The 25,104-nt window shown below is 33.0% G+C and overlaps 1 protein-coding gene across 2 annotated transcripts in view; it reads left to right on the top strand.

The window, feature by feature from the left end:
- Positions 1-25,104, top strand: part of LOC142358622 (glycerol-3-phosphate dehydrogenase 1-like protein) — a 457,482-nt gene that overhangs the window by 216,674 nt on the left and 215,704 nt on the right. The window lies entirely within an intron of this gene.

Raw genomic sequence — 25,104 nt, 5'->3', positions numbered from 1 at the left:
AAGCCACCTGCTTGTTAACTAGTCGAGTTTTAACTTGTACAAAATCAGAGTAATGGTAAAACAGAATTTATGTATAGTGTTTTATCAGCAACCGGCTGGCTAACTAACGGAATTTTAACATGTACATAATCGGAATAATGGTAAAAACGAAATTAGGTATATTGGTTTATCAGCAACCGGCTGGTTAATTAACCGAGTTTTCCTTCGTATATATTCAGAGTATAGGTAAAAAAAAGAACTTGGTTATTGGTTCATAATGTACCTTGTAGTTAAGTAACCAAGATTGAACTTGTATTCTTCAAGAATTTATTTGAAAAAAACTGGTCATTTGTTTCCAAAATAACCTGCTGTTCATTCAACCAATTTTAAAATTGTATTTTTTAAGATTAGCGGTGCAACAGATCCTGTGTCTTGGTTCATTGGCTACGTGCTGGTTGAGTAACCGAGTTTAACGTTTTGCTTAGTAAGAGTGATAGTGAACGATAACTTGTGTATTGCAGTAATTTAACTTTTACCCGATTAAAGTATTGGTGAGGAATAACTTCTGTTTTTCTTCATAAGCCACCTGCCGATTAATTAGTTGTGTTTAAATTTGTATTTGCTAAGATTTTCTTGAGAGAGATCTTGTGTATTGGTCGATGCTTTACGTTCTGCTTAACTAACCGAGTTTGACCTTGTTCTTAATAAGAAGTATGGTGAAAGATAATTTGTGCACTGATTCACAAGCTACATGCTGGTTAACTAGTCGAGTTTTAACTTGTACAAAATCAGAGTAATGGTAAAACAGAATTTATGTATATTGTTTTATCAGCAACCGGCTGGTTAACTAACGGAATTTTAATATGTACATAATCAGAGTAATGGTAAAAACGAAATTATGTATATTGGTTTATCAGCAACCGGCTGGTTAATTAACCGAGTTTTCCTTTGTATATATTCAGAGTATAGGTAAAAAGGAACTTGGTTATTGGTTCATAATGTACCTTGTATTTAAGTAACCATGTTTGAACTTGTATTCTTCAAGAGTTTATGTGAAATAAACTGGTCATTTTTTCCAAAATAACCTGCTGTTCATTCAACCAATTTTAAAATTGTATTTTTTAAGATTAGTGGTGCAACAGATCCTGTGTCTTGGTTCATTGGCTACGTGCTGGTTGACTAACCGAGTTTAACATTTTGCTTAGTAAGAGTGATAATGAACGATAACTTGTGTATTGCAGTAATTTAAGTTTTACCCGATTAAAGTATTGGTGAGGAATAACTTCTGTTTTTCTTCATAAGCCACCTGCCGATTAATTAGTTGTGTTTAAATTTGTATTTGCTAAGATTTTCTTGAGAGAGATCTTGTTTATTGGTCGATGCTTTACTTTCTGCTTAACTAAACGAGTTTGACCTTGTTCTTAATAAGAAGTTTGGTAAAAGATAATTTGTGCACTGATTCACAAGCTACATGCTGGTTAACTAACAGTTTTATTTTGAATCTTATAAGAGTATTGGTGAAAAGAAAATTGTGTTGTGGTCCATAAGCCACCTCGTGTTTGACTAACCGAGTTCTAACTTTTATTTATGAAGAGTAATGGTGAATAAAAATTTGTCTATTGGTTCCTAAGCCACCTGCTTGTTAACTAGTCGAGTTTTAACTTGTACAAAATCAGAGTAATGGTAAAACAGAATTTATGTATATTGTTTTATCAGCAACCGGCTGGTTAACTAACGGAATTTTGACATGTACATAATCAGAGTAATGGTAAAAACGAAATTATGTATATTGGTTTATCAGTAACCGGCTGGTTAATTAACCGAGTTTTCCTTCGTATATATTCAGAGTGTAGGTAAAAAAGAACTTGGTTATTGGTTCATAATGTACCTTGTAGTTAAGTAACCATGTTTGAACTTGTCTTCTTCAAAAATTTATGTGAAAAAAACTGATCCTTTGTTTCCAAAATAACCTGCTGTTCATTTAACCAATTCAAAAATGTAATTTTTTAAGATTAGTGGCGCAACAGATCCTGTGTCTTGGTTCATTGGCTACGTGCTGGTTGACTAACAGAGGTTAACGTTTTGCTTAGTAGGAGTGATAGTGAACGATAACTTGTGTATTGCAGTAATTTAACATTTACCCGATTAACGTATTGGTGAGGAATAACTTCTGTATTTCTTCATAAGCCACCTGCTTTTTAATTAGTTGTGTTTAAAATTGTTTTTGCTAAGATTCTCTTTAGAGAGATCTTGTTTATTGGTCGATGCTTTACTTTCTGCTTAACTAAACGAGTTTGACCTTGTTCTTAATAAGAAGTTTGGTAAAAGATAATTTGTGCACTGATTCACAAGCTACATGCTGGTTAACTAACAGTTCTATTTTGAATCCTATAAAAGTATTGGTGAAAAAAATTGTGTTTTGGTTCATAAGGCACCTCGTGGTTGACTAACCGAGTTCTAACCTTTATTTAAGAAGAGTAATGGTGAATAAAAATTTGTCTATTGGTTCCTAAGCCACCTGCTTGTTAACTAGTCGAGTTTTAACTTGTACAAAGTCAGAGTAATTGTAAAACAGAATTTATGTATATTGTTTTATCAGCAACCGGCTGGTTAACTAACGGAATTTTAACATATACATAATCAGAGTAATGGTAAAAACAAAATTAGGTATATTGGTTTATCAGCAACAGGCTGGTTAATTAACCGAGTTTTCCTTCGTATATATTCAGAGTATAGGTAAAAAAGAACTTGGTTATTGATTCATAATGTACCTTGTAGTTAAGTAACCATGTTTGAACTTGTATTCTTCAGGAATTTATGTGAAAAAAACTGGTCATTTGTTTCCAAAATAACCTGCTGTTCATTCAACCAATTTTAAAATTGTATTTTTTAAGATTAGTGGTGCAACAGATCCTGTGTCTTGGTTCATTGGCTACGTGCTGATTAACTAACCGAGTTTAACGTTTTGCTTAGTAAGAGTGATAGTGAACGATAACTTGTGTATTGCAGTAATTTAACTTTTACCCGATTAAAGTATTGATGAGGAATAATTTCTGTATTTCTTCATAAGCCACCTGCTGATTAATTAGTGGTGTTTAAATTTGTATTTGCTAAGATTTTCTTGAGAGAGATCTTGTGTAATGGTCGATGCTTTACGTTCTGCTTAACTAACCGAGTTTGACCTTGTTCTTAATAAGAAGTTTGGTAAAAGATAATTTGTGCACTGATTCACAAGCTACATGCTGGTTAACTAACAGTTTTATTTTGAATCTTATAAGAGTATTGTTGAAAAAGAAATTGTGTTTTGGTTCATAAGCCCCCTCGTGGTTAACTAAACCAGTTCTAACCTTTATTTATGAAGAGTAATGGTGAAGAACAATTTGTCTATTGGTTCCTAAGCCACCTGCTTGTTAACTAGTCGACTTTTAACTTGTACAAAATCAGAGTAATGGTAAAACAGAATTTATGTATATTGGTTTATCAGCAACCGGCTGGTTAACTAACGGAATTTTAACATGTACTTAATCAGAGTAGTGGTAAAAACGAATTTATGTATATTGGTTTATCAGCAACCGGCTGGTTAATTAACCGAGTTTTCCTTAGTAGGAGTGATAGTGAACGATAACTTGTGTATTGCTGTAATTTAACATTTACCCGATTAACATATTGGTGAGGAATAACTTCTGTATTTCTTCATAAGCCACCTGCTTTTTAATTAGTTGTGTTTAAATATGTTTTTGCTAAGACTCTCTTTAGAGAGATCTTGTTTATTGGACGATGCTTTACTTTCTGCTTAACTAAACGAGTTTGACCTTGTTCTTAATAGGAAGTTTGGTAAAAGATAATTTGTGCACTGATTCACAAGCTACATGCTGGTTAACTAACAGTTCTATTTTGAATCTTATAAGAGTATTGGTAAAAATGAAATTGTGTTTTGGTTCATAAGCCACCTCATGGTTAACTAACCGAGTTTTAACCTTTATTTATGAAGAGTACTGGTGAAGAGAAACTTGACTATTGGTTCCTAAGCCACCTGCTAGTTAACTAGCCGAGTTTTAACTTGTAAATAATCAGAGTAATGGTAAAAGAGAATTTTTGTATATTGTTTTATCAGCAACCGGCTGGTTAACTAACGGAATTTTGACATGTACATAATCAGAGTAATGGTAAAAACGAAATTATGTATATTGGTTTATCAGCAACCGTCTGGTTAATTAACCGAGTTTTCCTTCGTAGATATTCAGAGTATAGGTAAAAAAGAACTTGGTTATTGGTTCATAATGTACCTTGTAGTTAAGTAACCATGTTTGAACTTGTATTCTTCAAGAATCTATGTGAAAAAAACTGGTCATTTGTTTTCAAAATAACCTGCTGTTCATTTAACCAATTTTAAAATTGTATTTTTTAATATTAGTGGTGCAACAGATCCTGTGTCTTGGTTCATTGGCTACGTTCTGATTAACTAACCGAGTTTAACGTTTTGCTTAGTAAGAGTGATAGTGAACGATAACTTGTGTATTGTAGTAATTTAACTTTTAAACGATTATAATAGGTGTGTTATAATAGGTGTGTTAAACGACTTGGGTTTGTTTAGGGTAGTTCTTCTTCTTTTTGAATTCATTTAATTCCGTTATGAAGTTGGCTTTTTGTGCCAGGAGATCGGCAATTGCGTTTAGTACATCCGTTGGGTGCATGTCATTGTACGTCGATCTTACTGCTTTTCTTATCTCGTTTTCTTGTTCTCTTGGAAATCGGTGGCCTAAATATTCGATGTACTTCTTAACAGGTGGAATGGGATCACTGCCATGAATATGGTATGTATGGTACTCTTCGCATGGCTCAAGGATTTCGATGGGGACTATCAATGTTCGTTCCGGATTTTCATGGGGCTGGAATATATAATAATTGCTAATAGGGTCATAATTTCGGAGTGTTCTTTTCATGAATTCAGGCTTGAATGTATATGCGAAATTCAAAAAGTAAGGGGATGTTAACTGGTCATTTATATATATATATATATATATATATATATATATATATTTAAATATATATATATATATATATATAATTCTTATGGGATAGGTGATCTTTTAGGAAGGTGTAATAAATGAGGTTATGGATAAGTTTAGTTTCATGCAATTTAAAATTGTTATTTTGCACATTGGTGTATGCTGCACATTCGGGGAATGGAAAAATGATAATTGTAATTGTAAAGGAATTTTTCGGTTAAACTGTAGAACTGCTTTCATTGTGGATGGGATCACTGCCATGAATATGGTATGTATGGTACTCTTCGCATGGCTCAAGGATTTCGATGGGGACTATCAATGGTCGTTCCGGATTTTCATGGGGCTGGAATATATAATAATTGCTAATAGGGTCATAATTTCGGAGTGTTCTTTTCATGAATTCAGGCTTGAATGTATATGCGAAATTCAAAAAGTAAGGGGATGTTAACTGGTCATTTATATATATATATATATATATATATATATATAATTCTTATGGGATAAGTGATCTTTTAGGAAGGTGTAATAAATGAGGTTATGGATAAGTTTAGTTTCATGCACTTTAAAATTGTTATTTTGCACATTGGTGTATGCTGCACATTCGGGGAATGGAAAAATGATAATTGTAATTGTAAAGGAATTTTCGGTTAAACTGTAGAACTGCTTTCATTGTGGATAGTTGGATTGATGGACTCGAGCGCGGCCCATATTTCTCGTGCTGTGTTTTACTGATTCTACGTTTTCTTCGGGAACAAATGGAATAAATTCTAGGAGACGGTGTTGTTGTTAGTGAAATGTGTGTATTTTGGAAATATGTATTTTGTTCTCATATGGGATCTTAGCGCATCTCAGAAGTGATAATAAAGGATCATAGCTGTCGTGATTTGCTTTTGTATAATTTGTAGGGTCGTTGTTCTTAAACCAGATGATAATGCTGATGGCTGTGCTCGGGGATTGTTCGTACGTGCTCTGGTGAACGAAACTCTTTGGATTGTTGCTGCGGGGAGTTACTGCATTTGGGAATCGAAGGTATTGGGTCTAGATATTTCTCCTCGTTCAATAGGTCATAATGTTCTACTATTGGATTTGTTTTCGCAGTTCCCAATCTGCTTTGCAATGGTGTAGTTAAATTGAAATTCATATCAGAAGGTGGTTTTGGCAATTGTTCTGGCATGAGTGGATAAAACACAACGGGCGGGGGGAATACTGGCATCGGAGGTGCATATTGGGCACTATTGTTGAGATATGGATTACTGTTATTCATATAAGGGTTATTGTAGTATTGCTAGACTAGGGCAGGTTGGTTAGTAATTCTTGGTGAGGACTGACATAAAGGTGTAACTTGTAATTGGTTAAGTTGGAATGCCAGGTTAGCGATTGGCTTGTGGTTTGGGTGGTACCGTACTTGTTGATTTAATTTTTGCTCTTTGACTTTTGCGGCTATATTTTTCCTTTTCACTGAAATAGATGTGTATTTCACAGGTTGGTCTGCCGGATTGTGAATGTGAACAATCCGACTCTTTGGTCGGTTGGCAGCTTTAGGTGTTAGGGAAGGTGAAGTTGACCCTTCTTATAACTCTGTATCCATGGTTTGGGTACAAGGTGTCTAGGACTCGTTTGGCCAGAGCTTGTTTCACCGTCTTCGACTGTGTATGTTATTGGTGAATCAGGATGAAAATCACTGTTTGTCAACATACTAAAACATACATGTTGTCAATACTATGAAAATAATGTTCTAACTTCTAATGTTAAAAATAACAGATCCGGTGTATGAATCCAATAAAAAAATAATATTTATAATTATATTATTACATAGTCTATATGAAGTGATTAATTATTCTGTATTCAAAAATAAATACTTCATAAATACTTCGTATTACAACTAGCTTTTAAGTATTGTTGTTAAAGTGTGTTAGTTGTGCTTAAGTTATAATTTATGAAATAGTGTTATAGTTAGAGGTTTTGTTATAGTTAGCAGTTTTTTAATAGTGTGACAGTGGAGTGGATATACATTACAGTGATTGATGACAGTACAGTGTAATATTGGTAGTGGGTTTATCTGGTTTGAAGATGGTTAGAAGCTGTACTGGTTAGAAGCTGTGCTTTATTTGGTTAGAAGCTTTTAGAAGCTGTACTGGTTAGATGCTGTGCTTTTAATAAATGTGTTGTTATGATAAATGTAATATTTATAAATACGGGAAGTGTAGATATGAGGAAGTGTAGAAGTGGTGAGGAAGTGTAAATACGAGGAGGTGTAAATATGAGGAGGTGTAAATTGTCGTACTAATGGTTTTTTGTTGATGGTTTGGAGTTGAGGTTTGGAGTTTGATCAAACTTCATAGTTGTCTATTGATTGTGTATCATAATACGTGACCTCATTTGTATGTGGTCTATCTTCATCATCTAACATGTCTAAGCTTAAACTTAAACTACGATTATGTTTTTATTTATTTTTAAACGTTGAAAATCAAGTATGTTCCTTTTCTATAATTGTTGCTAGTAATTTTTTATGATACGGTTCATGTATATATTTTCGTTCTGGTAGGGTGGTTTTTTAGTCGGTGAATCACAGGTTTTTAATTGTATTCCTTTCTTTTCCCGCGTACTGTGGTTCTGTAATGTTTATAGTTTGTATCAACATGTACATTATTATCATTGTCATTATCAATGATGAACGTTTGGTGTATATAAATATTCAGGGCCTGATCTTTTGTGGTTTTATTTTTTCGTTTTATGGTGTTATTGTTATGATTTTCATGGCTACTATTATCGCTGTCGTCAGTGTTATTATCATTATCTTGTGCTTCTAGGATTAGTTGGGTTAAGGTGTGTGAAAATATGCCAAAAATTCCGCTGAAGTGGATTTTTGTCATGCTCGCTTGTTTTTCAATTGCTTTGTGTATTGTGAATGCATTATAAAATTTAAATATTACATTGGCTAGAAATAGACTAAAATTAAACATGGCGTATAGTATAGCGATCTTTTCAAGATTATACCATGGCCATCCATATATGGTGATAATTTGGTCTTTGAGCCATTTTCCGTCAAATATTTTTTTTCCAGTTTACACTAGGTTAATCGATTTGACAGTTTTATCCGTGTATGTTTGAACCTTTTAACCATTTGAGTGAATGTTCATAGCGTTTAAAGGCATCTAATAGTCCTAATTGTTCTAATTTTTTAGTTGTAGATTTTTTTTGCATTTGCTGAGGTGGCTTCTTGCAATGGCTCTGCTCTATCGCAGATAGATTCTTTAAGTAAATCTAGCTCCCGTTCTTTTATTAATTGATCTTTACTAAATATTCCGTTTTCTATTATGCTAGCTTTACTAAAGAGGTTGTCTTCTTCGATTTGGTCAGGTGAAACGCTGTGTAATAAAGTTTCTACTTTAACAGGGAAAGGTGTTAATCTATAACGAGCAGTACCTTTTGTATCAACTGAGATAAGTTGGACAAAATTGCTATGTGAACAAGGAAAATTTTTAGACCATGCGTAGGATTTTTGTGTTTATTGATGTGTTCGCTTGGTACCAAAGTTGTGAAACTTTTCCTGCACATTTATACATTCTCATAGCGTTGATACCTTCTTGTTGAATAAAGATTGAGCGGTCTCCTGCTAAGATATAGCCAAGTAAATTTGTTTCTTTGGCTACTTGCGTCAATGTAAGTTGACGGACATTACGGTCTTGTTCGCAAATTTTTGAGTAAAATTCAATTGCTTGTAGGTTTAGTCGGGAATGTATTTTACTCATAAACTAGTCCATTTGCATTTCTAGGTGTGTTACTTCATTAACGAAACCGTAATAGTAATATGGGTTATTGATGACATTTTTATTATTTTGTTGTTTTGTAATTTCTTCAGAAGGTATTTTAATAAAATTTTCGTTATCAAAGGTGTTGTTGTTTTTATCGTAAGGTTTGCCTGTGTTCATGTCAAATCCTTTCTCATAGATAATATAATTATCTTCGTATTCGGTGGTATAAAGTGGTTTTGTTGATCCACAATGGAATTCTGGTTTTGTATATACTTCAGATCTGGTAGCTATTTGTGAATTGTTTTTATTTGTTTTAGTGTTAATATTCTTGTTCAATTCTTGTACTAAAGTCCAGTCTGCATTTGTTTCAATCCAATAATCGTCTTGGCATTTTACCATAAATGCATCAAATCGTATCATTTCAAATAGTTTGCAATGGGTTTCTGGTTCCCATAAATCGTGCCTTTGGTTAATGCTGTCGGGCGACAGTATCCTTTTTCAATGATGCATGGTAATTCTGTTGCGTCTAGTGAAATTTCATTCGTTTCTAGGTTTAATTTTAATGATACTGCGCTTAATACTAGTGTCCAATTGAGTAGATCGACTCTACTTGTAGGCGTCTTCCCTCTTTACAGTTGGATTGTGGGTTATAGCCGGCGCTTGGTAACCATGATTCGTCACTGTAGCTGTATGGTAGTCTACCGTAGGGTAGTGTTAAAGGTGTATACATGGGGAATTCTATTCCTCCTTGTTCATGGTCAATTCGCTGTTGTAGACTTGGGCTATTCATAAAATTAAATGAAATGTTATAATCTCTTGGTTGGTATGGTGTATTTCTCAGTACTTTAATTCGTGCTAATTCGTTTCTTACTTCATCGGCGTCCAAGACTTTTGATTGTGTGGCATCTGAGTAATAGTAGCTTGTTCGATTTGCTCGGATGTAATCGTTGAGTTGTGAACACCAATGTACTTCTTCCTTAATAGTTGCTTCAACTGCAAAAGCATTAATTTTAATTGTTTTGGCTCGTGAAAGTAAATGTTCTTTTGTTTTTTCCACCTCTAAACCTAAAGGTTTGAATTTACAGGTGCTGATTTTATTAAATTCGTAGTGTTTGACATTGCTGACTTCGTCTATTTCGCAATCGTAATGTTCCATAAAGATATCCTGTGGTCCGGTTGGTGATCCGGTGGTCGGATTATTTGTATTCGATTGTGAATTTCTGTCTGCTATGACTCCGCGTGACCGGATGTCTGTTTTATTGTGATGTTGTTATTTGAGTACGAGTGGTCTTATGGTGGCTTTAGGGATAAAAATATTACGTTTTGTTTTTTGACCATATGTTGTACGTCCATGATTGTGTTGTATTGTGTGATCTGGTTTTTTTGTTGTTTTGAGATTCGAAATTCGTGTAAATTTTTCGGTGGTTTTTGTCCAAACAGGTGTGTATGGTGTATGCGTGATTTCTCTTTGTTAAAAGATTCTTTTTCGGTTAATACTTGTTCTGTTAGGTTTATATAGTTATTATTGTCTTTTTCTGTTATATTTATATCATTATTTTTATTTGTATTTAGCGGTGTTTGTATTTGTGATGGTGATTGTCTGTCGCCCCAATTATGTAGCCAGTAATCTACTCTGTTATCCCATAATTCCTCATAGTCTGTTTCGTTTAATTCTATTATTTTTTCTAATGCTTGATTAAATATTGGGTGGCCGGGTTTTAGTTGTCGAATGTTATTTAGGTGATTTAATGCTTCTATTTGACGCCGTATGTCTTTCATTCGGGTTTTTATAGGTCGTAAACTATTGTCAAAATGTGCTAGGAAGAGGCAAGGTAATAAGGAGTAAGACTAAAACAACTAATTGAATCGACATATGTGCGATAATCCTTTGTGTGTGGATTGTAAAATGAAGCAAAACCTAGTGATTGTCTAGGATATCGGACAAATTTTTATATAAATTCAATACAAATGAATGAAGGTTGTGTTGTACGAGTCGTAATTGACGGTGTTATTGCATGGAAGAGGTGATTAAAAAATGTATTATATTTTAATGTTGAGTGGAAATTTAATTCTAGTGATGGTGTTGCTAAAACGTTTAGCGCTGTTTGTCTTTGTCTTTGTGTTATGTTTAAAGTATTGACGAGTCTTGCTTTTGCCCAAACTGTGAAGGTGTCACCTAGGCTTGTCGCTTCGTATAAGGTCGGAGCCGGTGGAAAAGATGTATAGTCTAGCAGAAACCTCTGTGTTTGCTCTTGTATTCTACTTCGAGTTGGTGGATTTTGATTATATATCACAGGGCTTGTGGGACCTCTTGCTCCTCTATAGTTATCAGTTAGTCTGATTTCTGGTTAGAACAATGGATTTATTGTAGTTGTTGTGATGTCAGATTTAGAGGGTGTATCAGATGGCGATCGGTTAGTTTGTGATGCGTTTCCTAACAATGATGTATTCTGAGTTGAAAGTGGTGTTAAGCTTGATCTAGGTGTGAGGAGTGAACTGGATACTGAGTCTCTTGACGATGCTGACCAGAATGAATTATGCGGGTCGCTTGTGGTGATCGAAAGTATTGTTGTACAAAGTTGAAATCGTGGCTTCGATGTTGTGTTGGTTGATAGAAAAGATTTGCTCTAAGTTCCGAGGAAGTAGTTGTTGCTATTGACGATTCGCTTGGTAGTTATGGTGATTGAAAGTTAAAGTTTTGAAATGTTGGTCTGGTTGTTCTATTTGTTGGTTCTGGATGTCCTGTATCTGATGGTCTTAATTCATTATTTTCAATTTCTATTTCTGATGTACGGTATGGGACTAATGTTGATGTTTGTTTCGGGTATGAGAATGATGATCGTTTTCTGGCTCTTACTAACGTATGTATTGGTTGGACGCTCTCAGGTTGTACAGTATATGGTTTTTTGTTCATGTTTCATTGGCGGCGTTTTCAGGTGATGTTGGTATATTTGTTAAGTCTGTGACTTCGTTTTGGTGAGGACGTTCTATATTGTTATTATTTGACGCATTGGTGTTCATTTTAGTTAGGCAACCCTGTCTGGGGTTCCTGGTGTAATAATTTAATTATTTATTCTGTAACGTTGTTGCTGTCTATAGTTTAGGTCAAAAAGATTGTTTATTAAAGTGGAGTTGTTGTTTATTGGTATTACTCTATGTTGACTGGTATTATGTTGTTGTTGATATTGCGTCTGATTAGTGAAACGATTGTTCGGGTCGTTGCTGGTAGAGTTCGAATTATTATAAACTGTTAGAGTATTATTTCTGTGAGCGTGTGTTGTTAATGTATCTAAATTATGGGGGTTATTGGGATTGTAAGGGTTTGGTGGGTTGTATACGTTTTGTGTTGATAGTATTAATAAAGGTGTTACTGTTTGTTGTGGTGGATCTGTTTGTGCGCATAAATTAGAAATTCAAATTTTCTCTTACGTTCAGTTGATATATCAAAACGTTGCCGTAATGTTGTGTATGTTTTGGGAAAGCTACTTGTAGGTAGAAGTTCTGTGCTCTTAATATATAGTAGATAGCTTCTTCTATGTTCTGATCGGGATCAATTTTGAAAGATTTTGTTTTTGATTTTCTCTGTATTTGACTATTTTTATGGTTCAAAAATATATTTTATTATGTTGTAGCACATCAATACAAAGAAACATATTATAAAGATTTTTTTAGGAGTTGAAATATTTCTAAAATGTGTTTATTTTTGACAAAGGGTTTACAATAGTGACTTATGTTTTCTTCATTTATTCCTTGTCCTTCTGACATTAATAGATTGGTGTACTAGGGTGTATTGCTCTATTTCGTCGTAATGCATGATAGATTATTTTGAATGCTAGATTTATTGAGATGGGTACAGTACACGGTGTTGTGAATATTGTTATGAAGCTAATAGTAACATACAATACTGTGAAGAAATCAATTTTCGTTTCTGTGTAGTAACTTTAATAGAATAATTGTGTTGCATCGTCTGATACGACTACAAATGGTGTTGTGTGATATTCTGTAATATTAATACACTTTTCTTCGCTTGTTTGGCGTTTAAATTTTTCAAATTCAGTCTTTGACTTTTTGCAAAAAGATTTATGTTTGAAAAGCTTAAAATGATGTTCTCCCCAGTGGAAGTGTAATTCTTTTTCACGGCTTAGAATTGCGGTGCAAGTGATAAGGTTTTTATTTTCTGTATTTTGCAATCAAGGATGTCTAGTGTGTGATATTAAAAAATGAATATGACAGTTAACGTGTGGTTTAAAGGTTTTGAATTCTTTTATATTGTGTGAGACTATTAATGGTATTTTAATGGATTCTTCCTGGTCTATCTATTGCGTACATGTCCATTTTTTATATGTTTGTTCTTTTCTATTATTTGAAATCTAAATATATGGTGAATAGCTTAGTTTTACGATTAACTGGAAAAATTTTATCAATTATTATTTTTCCTGAATTTCTTTTTGCTACGCGTATTCGCATATAATTAATACGTACTAATTTAGCAAATAATATGAAATGTAAGGTTTAGCTTGAAATTTGTTGTATCAACTAATGTGTGCGCGACACGAAGTGTTTGGTCGTATATTACTATTTGGTCTGGGTTATCTTTTTCTAAACTTGACCGTAAATATATATATATATATATATATATATATATAAATATATCCTTCTGTATTAGTATCTGTATGTGTACTCGTAATAAAATGTTTATGATAGTAAACACACGGATTTCGATGTTAATTGTTAAAGTACGATCTATTTTGTCTTTGTTTAAAAGTGTTATTGTGATTACCATAGTATTCTGAATAAATAATCTGTAAACTATAAGCAAGTTGTAGACTATATCAAGCAGGTTATAATATGAAAAGATTATCATTTAAATGATTAGGTTATAAATGATTAGGTTATAAAGAAACAGGTTATAACTGATTAGATGATTAGCATTTATCAAAGAAAGGTTGTCATAAATTATGAAAGAAAGTTTGCCGTAGTACAAACAAGGCTGAATTATACACTAGTAGGAATGAAACTAAAAGGATTGATTTTTTACCTGTCGTTGTCGGCTTGAGGGAGATATCTGTGTGAACGGAGGAAGCTTTGTGAGTGGAGCAACCCAATAGCGACAACACCGTCTCCAATTGATTGTATACACAAAGGAGAACACCTTAGACGAGGACACCAACCTCGATCACAACAAACTTTCTACAGAATTCTCACTAACTTCCTCCGTTAATATCTAACTGTTGTGTTGAAGTACTTTGGTTTACTTCATCCAATCGTTTATGATTAATTGTTATTGTTCGGGTTAGATCCGTTTGGTCAATTTTATCTATTAATGTTTTAAATGGCATTTCTGGTTCTCTTGGTGTCTGTTTGTGATTAGCATGTTTTTTCAATGCTGCAGTTTTTAGTTCGTTATCAAGATATCTAATAAATGTTTGGTTCATTGCACTATTTTTATAATCTTCTGTATACAGGGTATATGCTATTTTAACAAGAGTTTCGATTCTCAGTGCAAAATATCTCAATGATTCATTAGTGTGTTTTTGAAATTGTTGGAGCACAATTTTTGCTTGTTGTTTCAATTTTTCTGAATCGAACATAACTGAAAATTTTTTACAAAGTAGTTCTCAATCTAATTTTGCTTCACTTGGTAATGTGGAGTACCACTTTTGTGCAGGTCCCTGTAAGGTGTGTAATTTTAATTCTTACATTTTTACTTTCCATTGGTGATGTCCTGGTTGGTTAACAGGTTGGTTCTATACCGTTACTAAAAATCAATTGTACTGTTGAGGTATTCTTCAACAGTATATCCGGGGTCTGTGCCGTCAAATGATTTTATTGTTGTGGGTACTGACCCATTGGAGTTTGTAGGTTCCATTGGTGTTTCTTCGTTAATACTCATTGATTTTAACTGTTTGTAGAATGGTAGAAGTGGTTCCGGGAGTCTAGTATCTTGTGCATCGTTTGTTATGTATTATTTTCTTTTATTGTTTGGTGAGTTTGGTCAAATGCTTGGTTCATTTGAGTTTCTTGTTTTCGTTGTGACTGTTTGCTCATTTTGTAGAATTTGTTCTCCATGTTTTCTATTATTCTATTAATGTTTTCATCATTTGAGGTGTTCGCTTGATTGTTTGTGTTTATGTCTGGTGTTGCAGTATTGATTGTATATTCATTATTCTTTCCGAAATCAAAGTTAATTGGTTTATGATTAAAGAGTTGTTTTCTTGGTCTTTCTGTTATTTTTGGGTGCTCTGGAATAGTCTTGGTCACTTTCGTTATTTGTATCCTTTGATGGATATTGGACGTAGTTATTTTTGTTATTAAATAGGTTTGTGGTTGAGAATCTGTCTGGTTGTAGGTTTGATTTATGTTTTCCTGGGAAAGTAGTGTAATTTAAATTATCTTTTGGTGTTGAGGTTGGTGCTATATTATTTGGTGTTATCATTGATGATGATCCTGATTGCTGTTTGTCAAATGTTTTAACTTTTTGTTTTTGTTCTGTTATATAATTAGTACTTGTTGAACTCATTTATAAGATATGTTCATAATATGGTGAACTATAATATTTGTCCCAGAGTTGTTCTAACTCTCTTTTTTCAAATAATTGTATTTCTTTTTTGTAAACGTTTCCAATTAAGGTTCGTGCATTGTTTATGCACTCCATATTATTTAGCCAATAGAGATAGCATATTTCTGAGACAAAACATCTCTGGCGGTTTCAACATTAATTTCTTGTTTAAACCAGCACGTTTAAACCAGCAGTTTAAACCAGCAGTTAATCAGCACGTAGCCAATGAACTCAAATAGTTAATCAGAACGTAGAGCATCGACCAATACACCAGATCTCTCTCACAAAAATATTAACAAAAACAAATATAAACTCGACTTGTTAATCGCTAGCTCGCTTATGAATCAATACACAAGTTCCGCCTCACCAATACTTTTATTGGGTAAATGTTAAATTACTGCAATACACAAATTATCGTTCACTATCACTCTTACTAAACACAAAGTTAAACTCGTTTAGTTAACCAGCACGTAGCCAATGAACCAAGACACAAGATCTGTTGCACAAATAATCTTAATAAAAGCAAATTTAAAATTGGTTAGTTGGCCAGCAGGTAGCTTTTGAACCAAATGACATTTTTTCTTCACACATACTCTTAAACTTAACTACCAGTTACATTATGAACCAACACCCAAAGTTCTTTTTTACCATTACTCTGAATGTGTACAAGTGAAAACTCGGTTAGTTAACCAACCGGTTGCTTATAAACCAATATACCCAAATTCTTTTTTACCATTACTCTGTTTATGTACGAGTATGAACCAATAGACAAGTTCTTCTTCACCGTTACTCTTCATAAATAAAGGTTAGAACTCGTTTAGTTAACCACGAGATGGCTTATGAACCAAAACACAATTTCCTTTTCACCAATACTCTTATAAGATTCAAAATAAAACTGTTAGTTAACCAGCATGTAGCTTGTGAATCAGTGCACAATTTATCTTTTACCAAACTTCTTATTAAGAACAAGGTCAAACTCGGTTAGTTAAGCAGAACGTAAAGCATCGACCAATTAACAAGATCTCTCTCAAGAAAATCTTAGCAAATACAAATTTAAACACAACTAATTAATCCGCAGGTGGCTTAGGAACCAAGACAATTTTTCATCACCATTACTCTACATAGATAAATGTTAGAACTCGGTTAGTTAAACACGAGGTGGCTTATGAACCAAAGCACAATTTCCTTTTCACCAATACTCTTATAAGATTCAAAATAAAACTGTTAGTTAACCAGCATGTAGCTTGTGAATCAGTGCACAATTTATCTTTTACCAAACTTCTTATTAAGAACAAGGTCAAACTCGGTTAGTTAAGCAGAACGTAAAGCATCGAACAATACACAAGATCTCTCTCAAGAAAATCGTAGCAAATACAAATTTAAACACCACTAATTAATCAGCAGGTGGCTTATGAAGAAATACAGAAGTTATTCCTCATCAATACTTTAATTGGGTAAAAGTTAAATTCCTGCAATACACAAGTTATCGTTCACTATCACTCTTACTAAGCAAAACGTTAAACTCGGTTAGTTAATCAGAACTTAGAACAACGACAAATACACAAGATCTCTCTCACAAAAGTCTTAACAAATGCAAACTTAAACACGACTAGTTAATCAGCAGGTTGCTTATGAGTCAATACACAAGTTCTTCCCACCAGTACTTTTATTGGGTAAGTGTTAAAATACTGCAATACACAAATTATAGTTCACTAACACTCTTAATAAGCACAAAGTTAAACTCGGTTAGTTAACCGGCCCGTAGCCAATGAACCAACACACAAGATCTGTTGCACCACTAATCTTAAAAAATACAATTTTAAAATTGTTTAAATGAACAGCAGGTTATTTTGGAAACAAATGACAAGTTTTTTTCACACATTTTCTTGAAGAATACAAGTTCAAACTTGGTTACTTAAATAGCAGGTACATTATGAACCAATAACCAAGTTTTTTTTACCTATACTCTGAATATATACGGAGGAAAACTCGGTTAATTAACCAGCCGGTTGCTGATAAACCAATATACATAAATTCGTTTTTACCATTACTCTGATTAAGTACATGTTAAAATTCCGTTAGTTAACCAGCCGGTTGCTGATAAACCAATATACATAAATTCTGTTTTACCATTACTCTGATTTTGTACAAGTTAAAAGTCGACTAGTTAACAAGCAGGTGGCTTAGGAACCAACAGACAAATTTTTCTTCACCATTACTCTTCATAAATAAGGGTTAGAACTGGTTTAGTTAACCACGAGGGGGCTTATGAACCATAACACAATTTCTTTTTCAACAATACTCTTATAAGATTCAAAATAAAACTGTTAGTTAACCAGCATGTAGCTTGTGAATCAGTGCACAAATTATCTTTTACCAAACCTCTTATTAAGAACAAGGTCAAACTCGGTTAGTTAAGCAGAACGTAAAGCATCGACCATTACACAAGATCTCTCTCAAGAAAATCTTAGCAAATACAAAATTAAACACCACTAATTAATCAGCAGGTGGCTTATGAAGAAATACAGAAGTTATTCCTCATCAATACTTTAATCGGGTAAAAGTTAAATTACTGCAATACACAAGTTATCGTTCACTATCACTCTTACTAAGCAAAACGTTAAACTCGGTTAGTTAATCAAAACGTAGCCAATGAACCAAGACACAGGATCTGTTGCACCACTTATCTTAAAAAATACAATTTTAAAATTGGTTGAATGAACAGCAGGTTATTTTGGAAACAAATGACCAGTTTTTTTCACATAAATTCTTGAAGAATACAAGTTCAAACATGGTTAATTAACTACAAGGTACATTATGAACCAATAACCAAAATCTTTTTTACCTATACTCTGAATATATACGAAGGAAAACTCGGTTAATTAACCAGCCTGTTGCTGATAAACCAATATACCCAATTTCGTTTTTACCATTACTCTGATTATGTATATGTTAAAATTCCGTTAGTTAACCAGCCGGTTGCTGATAAAACAATATACATAAATTCTGTTTTACAATTACTCTTATTTTGTACAAGTTATAGCTCGACTAGTTAACAAGCAGTTGGCTTAGGAACCAATAGACAAATTTTTCTTCACCATTACTCTTCATAAATAAAGGTTAGAACTGGTTTAGTTAACCACGAGGGGGCTTATGAACCAAAACACAATTTCTTTTTCAACAATACTCTTATAAGATTCAAAATAAAACTGTTAGTTAACCAGCATGTAGCTTGTGAATCAGTGCACAAATTATCTTTTACCAAACTTCTTATTAAGATTAAGGTCAAACTCGTTTAGTTAAGCAGAAAGTAAAGCATCGACCAATAAACAAGATCTTTCTAAAGAAAATGTTAGCAAAAACAAATTTAAACACAACTAATTAAAAAGCAGGTGGCTTATGAAGAAATACAGAAGTTATTCCTCATCAATACTTTAATCGGGTAAAAGTTAAATTACTGCAATACACAAGTTATCGTTCACTATCACTCCTACTAAGGAAAACTCGGTTAATTAACCAGCCGGTTGCTGATAAACCAATATACATAAATTCGTTTTTACCATTACTCTGATTAAGTACATGTTAAAATTGCGTTAGTTAACCAGCCGGTTGCTGATAAACCAAAATACATAAATTCTGTTTTACCATTACTCTGATTTTGTACAAGTTAAAAGTCGACTAGTTAACAAGCAGGTGGCTTAGGAACCAATAGACAAATTTTTCTTCACCATTACTCTTCATAAATAAAGGTTAGAACTGGTTTAGTTAACCACGAGGGGGCTTATGAACCAAAACACAATTTCTTTTTCAACAAAACTCTTATAAGATTCAAAATAAAACTGTTAGTTAACCAGCATGTAGCTTGTGAATCAGTGCACAAATTATCTTTTACCAAACTTCTTATTAAGAACAACGTCAAACTCGGTTAGTTAAGCAGAACGTTAAGCATCGACCATTACACAAGATCTCTCTCAAGAAAATCTTAGCAAATACAAATTTAAACACCACTAATTAATCAGCAGGTGGCTTATGAAGAAATACAGAAGTTATTCCTCATCAATACTTTAATCGGGTAAAAGTTAAATTACTGCAATACACAAGTTATCGTTCACTATCACTCTTACTAAGCAAAACGTTAAACTCGGTTAGTTAATCAGAACGTAGCCAATCAACCAAGACACAGGATCTGTTGCACCACTAATCTTAAAAAATACAATTTTAAAATTGGTTGAATGAACAGCAGATTATTTTGGAAACAAATGACCAGTTTTTTTTACATAAACTCTTGAAGAATACAAGTTCAAACTTGGTTACTTAACTAAGAGGTACAATATGAATCAATAACCAAGTTCTTTATTAACTATACTCTGAATATATACGAAGGAAAACTCGGTTAATTAACCAGCCTGTTGCTGATAAACCAATATACCTAATTTCGTTTTTACCATTACTCTGATTATGTATATGTTAAAATTCCGTTAGTTAACCAGCCGGTTGCTGATAAAACAATATACATAAATTCTGTTTTACAATTACTCTGATTTTGTACAAGTTAAAACTCGACTAGTTAACAAGCAGGTGGCTTAGGAACCAATAGACAAATTTTTATTCACCATTACTCTTCTTAAATAAAGGTTAGAACTCGGTTAGTCAACCACGAGGTGCCTTATGAACCAAAACACAATTTTTTTTTCACCTATACTCTTATAGGATTCAAAATAGAACTGTTAGTTAACCAGCATGTAGCTTGTGAATCAGTGCACAAATTATCTTTTATCAAACTTCTTATTAAGAACAAGGTCAAACTCGTTTAGTTAAGCAGAAAGTAAAGCATCGACCAAAAAACAAGATCTCTCTAAAGAGAATCTTAGCAAAAACAAATTTAAACACAACTAATTAAAAAGCAGGTGGCTTATGAAGAAATACAGAAGTTATTCCTCACCAATACGTTAATCGGGTAAATGTTAAATTACTGCAATACACAAGTTATCGTTCGCTATCACTCCTACTAAGCAAAACGTTAACCTCTGTTAGTCAACCAGCACGTAGCCAATGAACCAAGACACAAGATCTGTTGCGCCACTAATCTTAAAAAATTACATTTTTAAATTGGTTAAATGAACATCAGGTTGTTTTGGAAACAAATGACCAGTTTTTTTCACATAAATTCTTGAAGAAGACAAGTTCAAACATGGTTACTTAACTACAAGGTATATTATGAACCAATAACCAAGTTCTTTTTTACCTATACTCTGAATATATACGAAGGAAAACTCGGTTAATTAACCAGCCGGTTACTGATAAACCAATATACATAATTTCGTTTTTACCATTACTCTGATTATGTACATGTCAAAATTCCGTTAGTTAACCAGCCGGTTGCTGATAAAACAATATTCATAAATTCTGTTTTACCATTACTCTGATTTTGTACAAGTTAAAACTCGACTAGTTAACCAGCATGTAGCTTGTGAATCAGTGCACAAATTATCTTTTACCAAACTTCTTATTAAGAACAAGGTCAAACTCGGTTAGTTAAGCAGAACGTAAAGCATCGACCAATACACAAGATCTCTCTCAAGAAAATCTTAGCAAATACAAATTTAAAAACAACTAAATTAATTCGTTTTTACCATTACTCTGATTAAGTACATGTTAAAATTGCGTTAGTTAACCAGCCGGTTGCTGATAAACCAAAATACATAAATTCTGTTTTACCATTACTCTGATTTTGTACAAGTTAAAAGTCGACTAGTTAACAAGCAGGTGGCTTAGGAACCAATAGACAAATTTTTCTTCACCATTACTCTTCATAAATAAAGGTTAGAACTGGTTTAGTTAACCACGAGGGGGCTTATGAACCAAAACACAATTTCTTTTTCAACAAAACTCTTATAAGATTCAAAATAAAACTGTTAGTTAACCAGCATGTAGCTTGTGAATCAGTGCACAAATTGTCTTTTACCAAACTTCTTATTAAGAACAAGGTCAAACTCGGTTAGTTAAGCAGAACGTTAAGCATCGACCATTACACAAGATCTCTCTCAAGAAAATCTTAGCAAATACAAATTTAAACACCACTAATTAATCAGCAGGTGGCTTATGAAGAAATACAGAAGTTATTCCTCATCAATACTTTAATCGGGTAAAAGTTAAATTACTGCAATACACAAGTTATCGTTCACTATCACTCTTACTAAGCAAAACGTTAAACTCGGTTAGTTAATCAGAACGTAGCCAATCAACCAAGACACAGGATCTGTTGCACCACTAATCTTAAAAAATACAATTTTAAAATTGGTTGAATGAACAGCAGGTTATTTTGGAAACAAATGACCAGTTTTTTTTACATAAACTCTTGAAGAATACAAGTTCAAACTTGGTTACTTAACTAAGAGGTACAATATGAATCAATAACCAAGTTCTTTATTAACTATACTCTGAATATATACGAAGGAAAACTCGGTTAATTAACCAGCCTGTTGCTGATAAACCAATATACCTAATTTCGTTTTTACCATTACTCTGATTATGTATATGTTAAAATTCCGTTAGTTAAACAGCCGGTTGCTGATAAAACAATATACATAAATTCTGTTTTACAATTACTCTGATTTTGTACAAGTTAAAACTCGACTAGTTAACAAGCAGGTGGCTTAGGAACCAATAGACAAATTTTTATTCACCATTACTCTTCTTAAATAAAGGTTAGAACTCGGTTAGTCAACCACGAGGTGCCTTATGAACCAAAACACAATTTTTTTTCACCTATACTCTTATAGGATTCAAAATAGAACTGTTAGTTAACCAGCATGTAGCTTGTGAATCAGTGCACAAATTATCTTTTATCAAACTTCTTATTAAGAACAAGGTCAAACTCGTTTAGTTAAGCAGAAAGTAAAGCATCGACCAAAAAACAAGATCTCTCTAAAGAGAATCTTAGCAAAAACAAATTTAAACACAACTAATTAAAAAGCAGGTGGCTTATGAAGAAATACAGAAGTTATTCCTCACCAATACGTTAATCGGGTAAATGTTAAATTACTGCAATACACAAGTTATCGTTCACTATCACTCCTACTAAGCAAAACGTTAACCTCTGTTAGTCAACCAGCACGTAGCCAATGAACCAAGACACAAGATCTGTTGCGCCACTAATCTTAAAAAATTACATTTTTAAATTGGTTAAATGAACATCAGGTTGTTTTGGAAACAAATGACCAGTTTTTTTCACATAAATTCTTGAAGAAGACAAGTTCAAACATGGTTACTTAACTACAAGGTATATTATGAACCAATAACCAAGTTCTTTTTTACCTATACTCTGAATATATACGAAGGAAAACTCGGTTAATTAACCAGCCGGTTACTGATAAACCAATATACATAATTTCGTTTTTACCATTACTCTGATTATGTACATGTCAAAATTCCGTTAGTTAACCAGCCGGTTGCTGATAAAACAATATTCATAAATTCTGTTTTACCATTACTCTGATTTTGTACAAGTTAAAACTCGACTAGTTAACCAGCATGTAGCTTGTGAATCAGTGCACAAATTATCTTTTACCAAACTTCTTATTAAGAACAAGGTCAAACTCGGTTAGTTAAGCAGAACGTAAAGCATCGACCAATACACAAGATCTCTCTCAAGAAAATCTTAGCAAATACAAATTTAAAAACAACTAATTAATCTGCAGGTGGCTTATGAAGAAATACAGATGTTATTCCTCACCAATACTTTAACCGGGTAAAAGTTAAATTACTGCAATACACAAGTTATCGTTCACTATCACTCTTACTAAGCAAAACGTTAAACTCGGTTAGTCAACCAGCACGTAGCCAATGAACCAAGACACAGGATCTGTTGCACCACTAATCTTAAAAAAAAACAATTTTAAAATTGGTTGAATGAACAGCAGGTTGTTTTGGAAACAAATTATCAGTTTTTTTCACATTAATTTTTGAAGAAGACAAGTTCAAACATGGTTACTTAACTACAAGGTACATTATGAACCAATAACCAAGTTCTTTTTTTACCTATACTCTGAATATATACGAAGGAAAACTCTGTTAATTAACCAGCCGGTTACTGATAAACCAATATACATAATTTCGTTTTTACCATTACTCTGATTATGTACATGTCAAAATTCCGTTAGTTAACCAGCCGGTTGCTGATAAAACAATATACATAAATTCTGTTTTACCATTACTCTGATTTTGTACAAGTTAAAACTCGACTAGTTAACAAGCAGGTGGCTTAGGAACCAATAGACAAATTTTTATTCACCATTACTCTTCATAAATAAAAGTTAGAACTTGGTTAGTCAAACACGAGGTGGCTTATGGACCACAACACAATTTCCTTTTCACCAATACTCTTATAAGATTCAAAATAAAACTGTTAGTTAACCAGCATGTAGCTTGTGAATCAGTGCACAAATTATCTTTTACCAAATTTCTTATTAAGAACAAGGTCAAACTCGTTTAGTTAAGCAGAAATTAAAGCATCGACCAATAAACAAGATCACTCTCAAGAAAATCTTAGCAAATACAAATTTAAACACAACTAATTAATCGGCAGGTGGCTTATGAAGAAAAACAGAAGTTATTCCTCACCAATACTTTAATCGGGTAAAAGTTAAATTACTTCAATACACAAGTTATCGTTCACTATCACTCTTACTAAGCAAAATGTTAGACTCGGTTAGTCAACCAGCTCGTAGCCAATGAACCAAGACACAGGATCTGTTGCACCACTAATCTTAAAAAATACAATTTTAAAATTGGTTGAATGAACAGCAGGTTATTTTGGAAAAAGTGACCAGTTTTTTTCACATAAACTCTTGAAGAATACAAGTTCAAACATGGTTACTTAACTACAACGTACATTATGAACCAATAACCAAGTTCTTTTTTACCTATACTCTGAATATATACAAAGGAAAACTCGGTTAATTAACCAGCCGGTTGCTGATAAACTAATATACATAATTTCGTTTTTACCATTACTCTGATTATGTACATGTTAAAATTCCCTTAGTTAACCAGCCGGTTGCTGATAAAACAATATACATAAATTCTGCTTTACCATTACTCTGATTTTGTACAAGTTAAAACTCGACTAGTAAACCAGCATGTAGCTTGTGAATCAGTGCACAAACTATCTTTTACCAAGTTCTTATTAAGAACAAGGTCAAACTCGGCTAGTTAAGCAGAACGTAAAGCATCGACCAATACACAAGATCTCTCTCAAGAGAATCTTAGCAAATACAAATTTAAACATAACTAATTAATCGGCAGGTGGCTTATGAAGAAATACAGAAGTTATTCCTCACCAATACTTTAATCGGGTAAAAGTTAAATTACTGCAATACACAAGTTATCGTTCACTATCACTCTTACTAAGCAAAACGTTAAACTCGATTAGGCAACCAGCACGTAGCCAATGAACCAAGACACAGGATCTGTTGCACCACTAATCTTAAAAAATACAATTTTAAAATTGGTTAAATGAACAGCAGGTTATTTTGAAAACAAATGACCAGTTTTTTTCACATAGATTCTTGAAGAATACAAGTTCAATCATGGTTACTTAACTACAAGGTATATTATGAACCAATAACCAAGTTCTTTTTTACCTATACTATGAATATATACGAAGGAAAACTCGGTTAATTAACCAGCCGGTTGCTGATAAACCAATATACATAATTTCGTTTTTACCATTACTCTGATTATGTACATGTTAAAATTCCCTTAGTTAACCAGCCGGTTGCTGATAAAACAATATACATAA

This window comes from Convolutriloba macropyga, chromosome 2 (assembly GCF_964194025.1).
Source record: "Convolutriloba macropyga chromosome 2, txConMacr16.3, whole genome shotgun sequence".
In the NCBI taxonomy this organism is placed as follows: domain Eukaryota; kingdom Metazoa; phylum Xenacoelomorpha; order Acoela; family Convolutidae; genus Convolutriloba; species Convolutriloba macropyga.
Note: the sequence above shows the minus strand (reverse complement) of the source record. Positions and strands in the feature narration are given on the sequence as shown.